Genomic DNA, 13,095 nt, shown 5'->3' with positions numbered 1-13,095 from the left:
AGATACGCCCTCAACTTGAGGATGATTTTCGATGGAATCATTAGCCGCAGCACACAAAGGAGATTTACAATAGCGAGAGAGGTACAATGGGTTATTTCCCAGTGCGAAATTGGTTATTTTTTCGAACTATATATGACGGTAGTATCTGTTCCCGAAAGAACAGTTACCGTCGATGACCATGCAGCTTTGCTAGAAATGAAATGATAATTAAATTGACACCCTAGCTGCAAGCAGGCGTTGATACACTTCATTGGGGACATGTTGAAAGTGTGTGCCCCGACCGGGACTCGAACCCGGGATCTCCTGCTTACATGGCAGACGCTCTATCCATCTGAGCCACCGTGGGCACAGAGGATAGTGCGTCTGCAGGGACTTATCCCTTGCACGCCCCCCGTGAGATCCACATTCCCAACATGTCCACAATACTACATTCGTAGTGCGCCTAATAAATGTTTGCCCATCGTACTCATTACTCGTGGCAGATTAATCTACCAAGTCCCGTACGAGTTCGGGCATAGCGTGTGCGTTCGCACAAGAAGGTCAAAGGCCGGGAACCCCCTGCAGACGCACTATCCTCTGTGCCCGCGGTGGCTCAGATGGATAGAGCGTCTGCCATGTAAGCAGGAGATCCCGGGTTCGAGTCCCGGTCGGGGCACACATTTTCAACATGTCCCCTATGAAGTGTATCAACGCCTGCTTGCAGCTAGGGTGTCAATTTAATTATCATTTCATTTCTAGCAAAGCTGCATGGTCATCGACGGTAACTGTTCTTTCGGGAACAGATACTACCGTCATATATAGTTAAAAATATGGGTTCCCGGCCTTTGACCTTCTTGTGCGAACGCTGCGCAGCATTTGTGCACCGCCGCCGTCAGTGTCAGCCAGTTTGCCGTGGCATACGGAGCTCCATCGCAGTCTTTAACACTGGTAGCATGCCGCGACAGCGTGGACGTGAACCGTATGTGCAGTTGACGGACTTTGAGCGAGGGCGTATAGTGGGCATGCGGGAGGCCGGGTGGACGTACCGCCGAATTGCTCAACACGTGGGGCGTGAGGTCTCCACAGTACATCGATGTTGTCGCCAGTGGTCGGCGGAAGGTGCACGTGCCCGTCGACCTGGGACCGGACCGCAGCGACGCACGGATGCACGCCAAGACCGTAGGATCCTACGCAGTGCCGTAGGGAACCGCACCGCCACTTCCCAGCAAATTAGGGACACTGTTGCTCCTGGGGTATCGGCGAGGACCATTCGCAACCGTCTCCATGAAGCTGGGCTACGGTCCCGCACACCGTTAGGCCGTCTTCCGCTCATGCCCCAACATCGTGCAGCCCGCCTCCAGTGGTGTCGCGACAGGCGTGAATGGAGGGACGAATGGAGACGTGTCGTCTTCAGCGATGAGAGTCGCTTCTGCCTTGGTGCCAATGATGGTCGTATGCGTGTTTGGCGCCGTGCAGGTGAGCGCCACAATCAGGACTGCATACGACCGAGGCACACAGGGCCAACACCCGGCATCATGGTGAGGGGAGCGATCTCCTACACTGGCCGTACACCACTGGTGATCGTCGAGGGGACACTGAATAGTGCACGGTACATCCAAACCGTCATCGAACCCATCGTTCTACCATTCCTAGACCGGCAAGGGAACTTGCTGGTCCAACAGGACAATGCACGTCCGCATGTATCCCGTGCCACCCAACGTGCTCTAGAAGGTGTAAGTCAACTACCCTGGCCAGCAAGATCTCCGGATCTGTCCCCCATTGAGCATGTTTGGGACTGGATGAAGCGTCGTCTCACGCGGTCTGCACGTCCAGCACGAACGCTGGTCCAACTGAGGCGCCAGGTGGAAATGGCATGGCAAGCCGTTCCACGGGACTACATCCAGCATCTCTACGATCGTCTCCATGGGAGAATAGCAGCCTGCATTGCTGCGAAAGGTGGATATACACTGTACTAGTGCCGACATTGTGCATGCTCTGTTGCATGTGTCTATGTGCCTGTGGTTCTGTCAGTGTGATCATGTGATGTATCTGACCCCAGGAATGTGTCAATAAAGTTTCCCCTTCCTGGGACAATGAATTCACGGTGTTCTTATTTCAATTTCCTGGAGTGTATTTCAGAGTCTCCTGTTTTCCAGATTATTCTGTTCTGGTTTTAATATCTCAGAATATTGGAAAATATTTTCTTATTACTATAGTTTTCTCGGCGTCATGCGCTCAGTTGCATAGGGCATGAAACATAGAAACGTTTATGTAACAATAGTGTTGCTGTTTTGTACATTGTATATAATAAATATGATCAATATGTATGCATTTGCGTCGTGTTAACGGTTGCCCGTGTAAAGTCACCTTCTGTGTGATGCATTTGCTGACTTCGATAGAAAATTGTTGACAGCTTAGTGAGACAGAAATAATTTAGTAATTTTGGAAATCAAATACGCCCACAATTTAAGTATGATTCTCCATTAAATCGTTAGTCACAGCACTCAAAATGGATTTACATTAGCGAGAGAGGTTCGAACAGGTAATTTCCTAGTGACATATTTCATAATTTTGGTTAGGCAAAAGAAAAAAACTGTCTCGCTTTAGATCAGTATGCAGTGGTCAGAGGGTTTCTGTGATGAGCTGACTGGAGAAAACTACTATTCTTTTTATGTTTTGACCGTGAAATTGGAAAATTAAAGACTGCAAGTCCTTGAAAAGAAAGAGAATTACACTCTTAAATTTTTAACAAAGCCCAAGCCAGCCAGGAATTAATCCGTTTTCACGTAACCTCCGTTTACAGCCTCGAAGAACAGGTAAACTCCTTCGCCTTCTTTACAGTAAAAGGTACCATTGCACAGTAATAATTTTGTATACCGATTTCTTCACTTTAATGGTTATTATTAAATAATGAACGTACATGGTCCCATCTGCCTTGGCTCTATTCAACGCTAAAAAATTAAAGATACCAGAATGTGAGAAAACAAGATCAGACTTAAAGTATATGTATTGTTTTTCTACTGATATCAAAATATTCCATCTGTCACCGAAATTACTAATTGTAACGTTTTACGCAAATCACGTAAGGGCACTTTAAAGCACTGCCAGTAGTGTCAGTGAACTTGACACTCTACTGAGACCGCAAGTCTTGTTTGCGATTACTGGCCTCATACCAGTGAATCCTCTATGAATGTGATTCATGGCAACGCCGTCATAATAGGCGGGACAGGTAGACTGCAGGGTACGCTCTGCTGGGTAACAGCGAGAATGTTCGAGTCAGTTCGTTATGCGGCATTATCTTGTTAAAATACGGCTTTCGTTGTGTGCTGTGGGAAGTGGCTGTTGCCAGGATTCGTGTGCCTCACAGCCTAGACAGTAAATGGTCACAGAAGCAGTCTATGTCTTCATGTCTGCTGTTCGTCCACCTCATGGAATAAGTAAAATTACATTGGCCACTATGTACGTGGGCTCTTTTTTATCGCAGACCGTCGAAATATTCCCATAACGTAGCGTGTCAAGTACTAGCAAGCCAATGTCTGCATTCGACAGTTTTTGGAACACTATTCAGATGTGATGTTATCAATCACCGAAGATCACATGTGTCACTAGTCAACTGCAGTCTCAGGACCGATCAGTAGCCGAAGCCTTTATTATGCAGTTGTTGTTGTTGTGGTCTTCAGTCCTGAGACTGGTTTGATGCAGCCCTCCATGCTACTTTATCCTGTGCAAGCTTCTTCATCTCCCAGTACCGACTGCAGCCTACATCCTTCTGAATCTGCTTAGTGTATTCATCTCTTGGTCTCCCTCTACGAGTTTTACCCTCCACGCTGCCCTCCAGTACTAAATTGGTGATCCCTTGATGCCTCAGATCATGTCCTACCAACCGCTCCCTTCTTCTGGTCAAGTTGTACCACCAACTCAGCTTCTCCCCAATTCTATTCAGTACCTCCTCATTTGTTATGTGATCTACCCATCTAATCTTCAGCATTCTTCTGTAGCACCACATTTCGAAAGCTTCTATTCTCTTCTTGTCTAAAGTATTTATCGTCCATGTTTCACTTCCATACATGGCTACACTCCATACAAATACTTTCAGAAACAACTTCCTGACATTTAAATCAATACTCGATGTTAACAAATTTTTCTTCTTCAGAAACGCTTTTCTTGCCATTGCCAGTCTACATTAATATATAGTCTCTACTTCGACCATCATCAGTTATTTTGCTCCCCAAATAGCAAAACTCCTTTACTACTTTAAGTGTCTCATTTCCTAATCTAATTCCCTCAGCATCACCCGACTTAATTCGACTACATTCCACTATCCTTGTTTTGCTTTTGTTGATGTTCATATTATACCCTTCTTTCAAGACACTGTCCATTCCGTTCAACTGCTCTTCCAAGTCCTTTGCTGTCTCAGACAGAATTACAATGTCATCGGCGAACTTCAAAGTTTTTATTTCTTCTCCATGGATTTTAATACCTTGTATTATGCAGTAACTGCCACTAAATTCAAACCAGTGTCGAGCCACAAGAGGCTCAGTAGTTCTTCTCTTTTTCAGTGTGCAGCGTGGTGATCTGTCCATTTCTCAACAAGTCGCCGACGTGCACGTCAGACTTAGGTTCAGTTACTGATTACCCGTCCAGTGTCTCTCTGCATACACGTAACTGGAAGGAAGTAAACAAAACAGGCGTCTGAACTAGTTGGTGCCATTTTCAGAGGAAATATTCCTGCATTCGTCTAAAGTGGTTGAGGAACATAACGGAAAAGGCAAACATATATAGCCTGAAAGGGGGTTTGAAGCACGACATAATGCCTTAATAGTAGCTGCATTGGCATCCGTCCATTTCAGGCACACATTAATGACCATAGCATCTCAAAATCTCCTGTGATTCCTGTTTCCACAGCATTTTTGGTAAACGACAGGAAATCATATCGCCTTTTGTAACAGTAATTTAAATCAGCACGCCATGTATTTGAAATGAATCGAATGGTTACCCTGTATCTTCGCCATTTGTTACAACTGGTAAAGAGTCGCGAACAGCCGTACCAAGCAAGGGCAACATGTAGCACAGTGTACTCTTATTCCATAAAAGGCATGTGATGACAGGTGTGAATACTACAGAAACCTCATTTTAATAAGTCATGTCGGCAAAATATTGACACAAATTATTTATGGAAGAATGGAAAAACTGGTGGCATCCGACCTCATAGAGAGAAATGTAGGAGCTCACGAGGCAAAAGGGATCCTGCTACTTACCTTAGAAGACAGCTGAAGAAAGGCAAACCTACATTTATAGAATTTGGAGATTTCTGGAAAGCTTTTGACAATGTTGACTGGACTAGAGTACTTGAAATGTTGTACGTAGCAGTAATTAAAAAGGGGGAGCGTGAAACGGAAGCCGTAATGTTGATGGGAGTGAGACAGTGTTGTAGCTTATCCCTGATCTGATTTTATTAATTCCTTAAATTAAGTAAGCTGTGAAGGTTACCAAGGAGAAATCTGGGAAAGGAATTAAAGCTCAGGGAGAAGAAATACAATCTTCGTGGTTCGCCGATGATATTATAATTCTGTTCTTCAGAGCAGATGAACGGTGTGGATAGTGTTTTGAAAAGAGATAAGATAAATATCAACAAAAGTAAAACAAGGGCAATGGAATGCAGACGAATTAAATCAGGTGACAGTGAGGAAATTAGATTAGGAAATGAGAAACTTATAGTCATAGATGAGTTGTGATATTTGACCAGCAAAATAATTGATGGTGGCCGACGTAGAGAAGATATAAAATGCAGACTGGCAGCAGCAACTGCTGGTAAGACTTTTCTGGAGGTATTTATCTAGAGTATAGCCTTATAGGGAAGTGAAACGTGAACGATTAGTAGTTCAGATAAGAAGAGAAAAGGAAATCTGGTGCTACAGAAGAATGCTGAAGTTCGTTTGGGTAGATCGATAACAAATGAGGAGGCAATGAATCGAATTGGAGGAAAAATAAATTTATTTCATAATTTAATTAAAACAGCAAATTGGTTCATAGGAGGCATTCTGAGGCATCAACGAATAGTCAATTTCGTAATGGAAGGAAGTATGGAAGGTGAAAATTGTTATGGGAGATACAGGCTTGAAATAGTAGTAGACTCAAATGGATGTATGTTGGGGTAGTTATGGAGAGATAACAAGATTTGTAAAGAGTTGATTAGCAAGGAGAGTTGCAGCAAATCGGTCGTCGGACTAAATACCACAACAATAACAAAGATGTAGTTGTAGTTCTAAATTCAAATCTAAGAAATGACGATTTCTCTTGGCTAAAACTTACATCGGATTTCAAGTTTTTCAAAAATACTAATGCGATTCACAAGACCATTTCTGCCACATGAATGAATACGAAAATTGAGATGGTTTTTAACATATGCATAGGACTGCAAAGTTTTTATTTCCAATAGAACCAAAAGATTTTTCAAGGGTATGTATTTTAAATGCGTACACGTACAGACTCGGCGTACTTTTTATAATTACGTTACTTCTGAGAAAATTTCAGTGTGCTCTCCCCCGGATGCAAGACGAACATCCAGATAATAGTCGGCTTGTCCCCTACTTTTGTGACCTTGTTAGCACATTAACTGTTGTTATTATGAGACGTCACAATGCTTCCCAAGTTGTTGCAAAGACATTCACAAAAAGAAAAAAAACGCTTACCGTAAGATCAGGCGCAGCTGAATTCGAATAGTGCAATGCGAGATCCTATGCCGCTTAAGACGTATCCGTTATGGGGCAGCTCATTGTAAAATCACGCCGCCCAGTTGTAACTGTACCGCATCTGTTGACATTGGCAATGCCAAAGCCTTTTGCTTGTGTGATATCACTATCCAGATACGAGATACATTGGATACCGAGCGAGTGAACTAGATACACTGGGGAGTCCCCCATGGAAGTGATCTCTATATTCATAAACGATCTGACACTTAGCAGCAATCAGCGGCTGTTTGCCGATGACACTAGTGTACGGGAAAACATTATCATGTAGGAATATACAGGGTGACATGGATAAAATTTCTACTTGGTGTAATGAATGGCAGCTTGCTTAAAATGTAGAAAAATTTAGATTAGCGCATATGAGTTAATGCAGATGAGTAGACAAAAAATCCTGTAACGTTCGAATACAGTGTTGGTGATATGATGCTTAACCATCGGTGTTTGCGACCTCCACCAGGTCGGAGTAAAGGAAGAAATCGAAGCGACTAGCGGAAAAATGCTCCTATTTGAACATAAAAAAGGTTGGTATGTTCCTTTTTAAAACAATCTGACTGAAAAATAGCGCACCAACTGCCCCGTTCTACTGCCCTCAGCACTTTTAAAAAATTTCCCTAAACTTTTAGCATGCGGACATATTCGTGCTCTTAATACCCAGCTCGCCTATCACTCCTACAATATCCTCTAACTGTAACTCGCTCACACCAAAGAGTCCATCGCCGTAAGTCGCTCATACTCATCCACTCCTAATTGCCCACTCACACACACTCAACCAGCCCAAAATTTTGTGCCGGCCGCTGTGGCCGAGCGGTTCTAGGCACTGCAGTCCGGAACCACGCGGCTGCTATGGTCGCAGGTTCGAATCCTGCCTCGGGCACGGACATGTGTGATGTTCTTAGGTTAGTTAGGTTTAAGTAGTTCTAAGTCTAGGGGACTGATGACCTCAGATGTTAAGTCCCATAGCGCTTAGAGCCATTTGAACCCAACATTTTGTCATTATCTCTTTGTGCCTCTCTAACTATCACTGTCTCCTGCGTCACAGCCACAGCTCCCTTCGTTCTGTCCTACTGCTATTCTCTCACTGTTTTTGTCACCCTCTTGCTCTTTCTTATTCCTATTATCTCATTCATTCCTTACCACAGCTGCTGTCTCTTTTCACTGTCACCATCACTTTCTTCCTCATCATCACTCTCATAGAGTCTGTCTCACATTGTCAACCAATTCCACTGTCTCCTTCTCTTTATTCCTCTCCCACTGCCACTGTCTCCTTCACATTTTTCCTAGCACTGTTCTGTTACTGCCAGTTGTGTTCCACAGGCACTTTCTCTCACACTGCCATTATCTCCATCACTCTTTTTACGTCACAACCACTGTCTGCTATCTTCCAGTATTTATTACTTTTCCGTCTGTTTCCTACTGCCTCAGTCTCCTTCTCTCTCACAATTCAGAAGCACGAATATGCTCGCATGCCAAAACTTTTTGAGAAAATTCTTATTGGTTTTGAGGAAGATAGAATGAAGCAGCTAGTACCCCAATTTTCAGTCAGTCTTTTAAACAGGAGGAATCAGGCTTTCTTAAGCTCTAATAGGAGCATTTTTCCGCTAGTTCCCTTCTTTCTCTGCTACAGCAGTGCGTGTCGCTCACGTGAAAAGAACGTTATCGGACAGTAAACTTTTGATCATTCGGTAATGTGAAATTGAAATGACGCAAAACAATTTTGCACATCATACTGGATTTTATGTGCACATAAATTTAGCATGTACTACAGCGTGGTGTTCCCATACCCTCTCTGAGGATAACGGATACATTTTACAGCTACGTCACTTTATAAATTACGTTTTCGTCTCACACCAGACTTTTTGTGCGTACTTTACGTCCACAGCTAGAGTAACTTTGAATTTTCAAGGTCTTTCAAGATCGGGATCTTAGGAATAAATCATAAAAAATTCAACTATTTGCTGTCCATAGCCGTCTAGGAATCCGCGGCTCCATTTTGGTACCCAAAAACCATTTTTTTCGACTTTTCTCAGTAACTTCCCATGAATTAAATGGTGCCTTCATAAGCCCGTTTGGGTACACCACAGACCACATATAATGTAAAAAGAACCAACCGATTTGTTTTACTTCCATAAGTTGGAGGAAGTGTGTCATATTGAAATTTTGACTCTGTACTGTAAGATAGTTCAGTAAGGCGATTCACCTATTGAGTATAAAAATGTCACCTAGCCCAACGGTTATCCAAAACACGTGAGCCCACCTTTCTATAACCAATACAACGCGAAGTGTGATCCCCGCAAAAATCTCATTTTTATATGCGGCGTTTTGGATCATACTTGAAAAAAGAGACAGCATTGGTCGTATATTTTTCTATTGCAAAATCGATTTTCTGTCACTGAGTGACCATCTTCAGTGCACTCATGAGTCTATGTGATTGCCGTAAGCTTAGTAACAACAGTGCATCCCAATTTGTTATACAATATAGCACTGAAGATGGTCACTCAGTGACAGAAAATCGATTTTGCAATAGAAAAATATACGACCAATGCTGTCTCTTTTTTCAAGTATACCTGTTACCTGGTCGTAGTGCACAAGACAACATGGAGTCGCCAATCAATAAAGTTTTGGATCATGTTAGATAGTGCATTCTGCCGCATTCGTTCCGATTCAAAGGCTGCTGTTACATTTCTTAGCGGAAGGTTCGATTAAACCCAATTATTACGAAGATCCTCCGTGAACTGAAATGAGAATCCCTGGAGGCAAGACGATGTTCTTTCCGCTAAAAGCTATTGAGAAAATTTAGGGAACAGGCATCAGCAGGTGACTGCAGAACGATTCTGCTGCTGCCAAGAACACAAGATAAAAGAAATTATTGCTCGCTTGGAGACATGTGGACAGTCGTTTCTTCCTGGCTCCGTTTGCGAGAGGAACAGGGAAGAAAATGAGTAGTAGTGGTACCAAGTTCTCTCCGCCATGCACCGTTTGGTGGCTTTGTGAGTATATATGTAGTTGTAATGTAACCTCTACGGCTGCCAAAATCACCGAGAAATTAAAGCTATCGCGAAAGAAAAATTCTAGTTTCGATGCGTGCGTCATAATTTCTCCCACGTTTCTCTCTTCATTGACGTAGAAATATGATCTGAGAAATTCGAAGAATCTTTTTGAAACAGCCTGTACGTTTCGCGCGCTAACGACCTGGGATTCGGGTTGTTAAGCCAGGCATTCCTACAAGGCCGTGCCGCCGCCACTATTTTAGTCGGCGGCGGCCTGACGTCACGGCTATCCCCAAAAGCTCGCGGTGGCCCACAGAGGCGAGACCAGCTGGAAGCGACGGTCCTCCAGAGCCCCCGGAATCCCAGGCGGGCGGGCGAGTGCGTGCGGCGCGGCGCGGCGCGGCGCGGTACGTGTATTTCAGTGCGGCGAGCGGGCGGCGGCGGCCGGCCAAGGTACACAACATTCCTGCCGCCATCCGGCGCGGCAGCGGCCGACTGCCGGCCGATCACCTCGCGGCCGCACCGGGGGAGAGGCACCACCAGCTGTGTACACGATAGGATCATTTACGAGGCGGAGTAAAAATTTTCTAGGCTTTTCGATGTACGATGTATTCACAGAAAAAATGATTCTAACTAAACTGAACGTGTTCTTGAGGTACCGGCTATCGGACCTATTGGAAAACGTTCGCATAGAAAATACATTGTAGCCTTACTGTGAGTGATATGTCCGTATTTAGCTACCACAGTGTTAATCATAAATGGGACTGAGAGTCTTCTTCAAAAAAAGTTGCTGCCTTATTATGTAGGCCGGCCGGAGTGGCCGTGCGGTTCTAGGGGCTTCAGTCTGGAACCGAGCGACCGCTACGGTCGCAGGTTCGAATCCTGCCTCGGGCATGGATGTGTGTGATGTCCTTAGGTTAGTTAGGTTTAATGAGTTCTAAGTTCTAGGCGACTGATGACCTAAGAACTTAAGTCGCATAGTGCTCAGAGCCATTTGAACCATTTATTATGTAGAATGAGATTTTCACTCTGCAGCGGAGTGTGCGCTGATATGAAACTTCCTGGCAGATTAAAACTGTGTGCTCGACCGAGACTCGAACTTGGGACCTTTGCCTTTCGCGGGCAAGTGCTCTACCATCTGAGCTACCGAAGCACGACTCACGCCCGGTACTCGCAACTTTACTTCTGCCAGTACCTCGTCTCCTTCCTTCCAAACTTTACAGAAGCTCTCCTGCGAACCTTGCAGAACTAGCACTCCTGAAAGAAATGATATTGCGGAGACATGGCTTAGCCACAGCCTGGGGGATGTTTCCAGAATGAGATTTTCACTCTGCAGCAGAGTGTGCGCTGATATGAAACTTCCTGGCAGATTAAAACTGTGTGCCCGACCGAGACTCGAACTCGGGACCTTTGCCTTTCGCGGGCAAGTGCTCTACCATCTGAGCTACCGAAGCACGACTCACGCCCGGTACTCACAGCTTTACTTCTGCCAGTACCTCGTCTCCTACCTTCCAAACTTAGTCGTGCTTCCGTAGCTCAGATGGTAGAGCACTTGCCCGCGAAAGGCAAAGGTCCTGAGTTCGAGTCTCGGTCGGGCACACATTTATTATGTAGTTTATTCAGTTTTCAACCACATCTCATTCATGATGAAAGTTCACTAGTCCAAATCTATTCACTCCGAACAGCCACGGACTGCTCAACCTTCCTATATCAATTAATTGTGTCCCTCAGTATAATTATTAATCATATTGCACCCTAAATTCGCGTGTTCTGCCTCCCGACTCTTTCACCAGATCCACACTCTACCGACTCCAACCTACTATTCTCCTCGCGTTGCTCGCCACTGACTAGTGTTGGAGCCATAAACGATTGCGTTCGAGTCGACATAAAAGTTTTCTGGGTATGGCACCGCGTCATAATGTAAAAACTACTGCTGCTGGAGAAAAACCAACGTTTCGGCCACGTCGGGTCTAACCCAGAAGAAGGCCACTGCAACCGTGGCCGAAATGTTGGTTTTTCTCCACAGCAGTAGTTTTTACATTATGACGCAGTACCATACCCAGAAAACTTTTATATCGACTGACTGGCGGCGGAAGTCTACGCAATTATATGATGGCGGTCGAGTTTAGGCTTCTTCTGCGCACCTACGTCACGACTTCTCTTTCAGCCAATGAGCGCTCAGTAGTGTTCTGACCGCTTTGCTGTGAATGCTGTAGTTAATGGGAGCATTAAAAGTAACCGTAGCGAGTTGTTCAGTGATATCGGTTCCATTTGTTGTGAGTTGTCATCGCTGATTGTGGCGGTAAGTGATAAATTCTGCATAAGTAAGCGAGAGACATAATTTGCAGGATATACGCTTTCCTCGAGCGGAAAGTACACGCACACGCGTACCGCAACTGTCGCTGGGAATCGTCAACAACGCAATGCCTGTCTGTGCCTCGACATGCGCGAATCGCCATCGTTCGTGAATTGGGCTATAGCATTATTAGTGGGAGACGACAATGCGCTGTTCGCTGGAAAACGCGCGAAACAACAGACAATTCTAGAAGATGAGGCTCGCCAGGTAGCGTATGGCGCTAGTACTTAGCGGTTAGATAGCTCGCTGGCAAGTTTATCGCCTTTTTTTTTTTTTAGAATATTCTCCTCGCTTTTCGGTTCACACGATCCAACGGTCCTCAACATTGTGAATTCCAGTCAAGAAGAAGCTTGTTTTCCAATAATTCATTGTAAGACTGTGTTGATGGTCGTTTCCTTTGACACATACTCGCCTAGTAGAGGTTCATTTGCGCACTCAAAAATGATTACTATAAACTTTCCCGCTAATGACAGGGTTGAGGTTTTTTTTGTCTTTGGTGATCTGGGGTGTTTCCAGTCCATACTGTGGCATTTCTTCAGGCTTACAGAGGTGAACACACGTTTCATCAGAGGTGACTATCCAATTGAAAAATGAGTTTTTTTCCCGTTGAAATGGTCGAGCAAGCGCTGGTAGACATCAACATGTTTGACCTTGAGTTCTTCAGTAATCCATCGTGGTACCCATCGCGCAGAAACTTTACGGAAGCCTAGTTCATCGTGACTGATTTGATAGGCAGAACCATGAATTATGTCGAAAGAAGATTTTACCATATCGGTTATAATTCGCCTATCTGTTAAAACCATTTCTTAAGCCGGCATATTCTTTTGGACTATGGTGGACAATGACGGATGCCCTGCTCCCCTCACACTCGTCCGACTACTTTCAAATACGTCGGTCCACAAATAAACACTTTTATGCGACCCAGCACGGTCTCCATATCAGTCCCTTTCACTCCTTATGATCAGAGAAATCGAATCATTACTTGTTGTTCCTCCTTGGCACAAACTACTACCGAAGTCTACGC

General features: G+C 44.6%; 1 long non-coding RNA gene and 2 other non-coding genes across 3 annotated transcripts in view; 2 read left to right on the top strand and 1 right to left on the bottom strand.

Moving 5' to 3' along the window:
- Positions 1–13,095, top strand: part of LOC126188239 (uncharacterized) — a 615,611-nt gene that overhangs the window by 339,711 nt on the left and 262,805 nt on the right. The gene's annotated exons all lie outside the window — the stretch shown is intronic.
- On the bottom strand, positions 273–347 carry Trnat-ugu (transfer RNA threonine (anticodon UGU)). Its single transcript has one exon. It is a non-coding gene; the product is annotated as a tRNA-Thr (tRNA).
- Positions 581–655, top strand: Trnat-ugu (transfer RNA threonine (anticodon UGU)). Its single transcript has one exon. It is a non-coding gene; the product is annotated as a tRNA-Thr (tRNA).

The sequence above is a fragment of the Schistocerca cancellata genome, chromosome 5 (assembly GCF_023864275.1).
Source record: "Schistocerca cancellata isolate TAMUIC-IGC-003103 chromosome 5, iqSchCanc2.1, whole genome shotgun sequence".
Taxonomy (NCBI): Eukaryota; Metazoa; Arthropoda; class Insecta; order Orthoptera; family Acrididae; genus Schistocerca; species Schistocerca cancellata.
The sequence above is the reverse complement of the archived record's forward strand: the minus strand, read 5'-3'. Positions and strand labels throughout refer to the sequence as shown.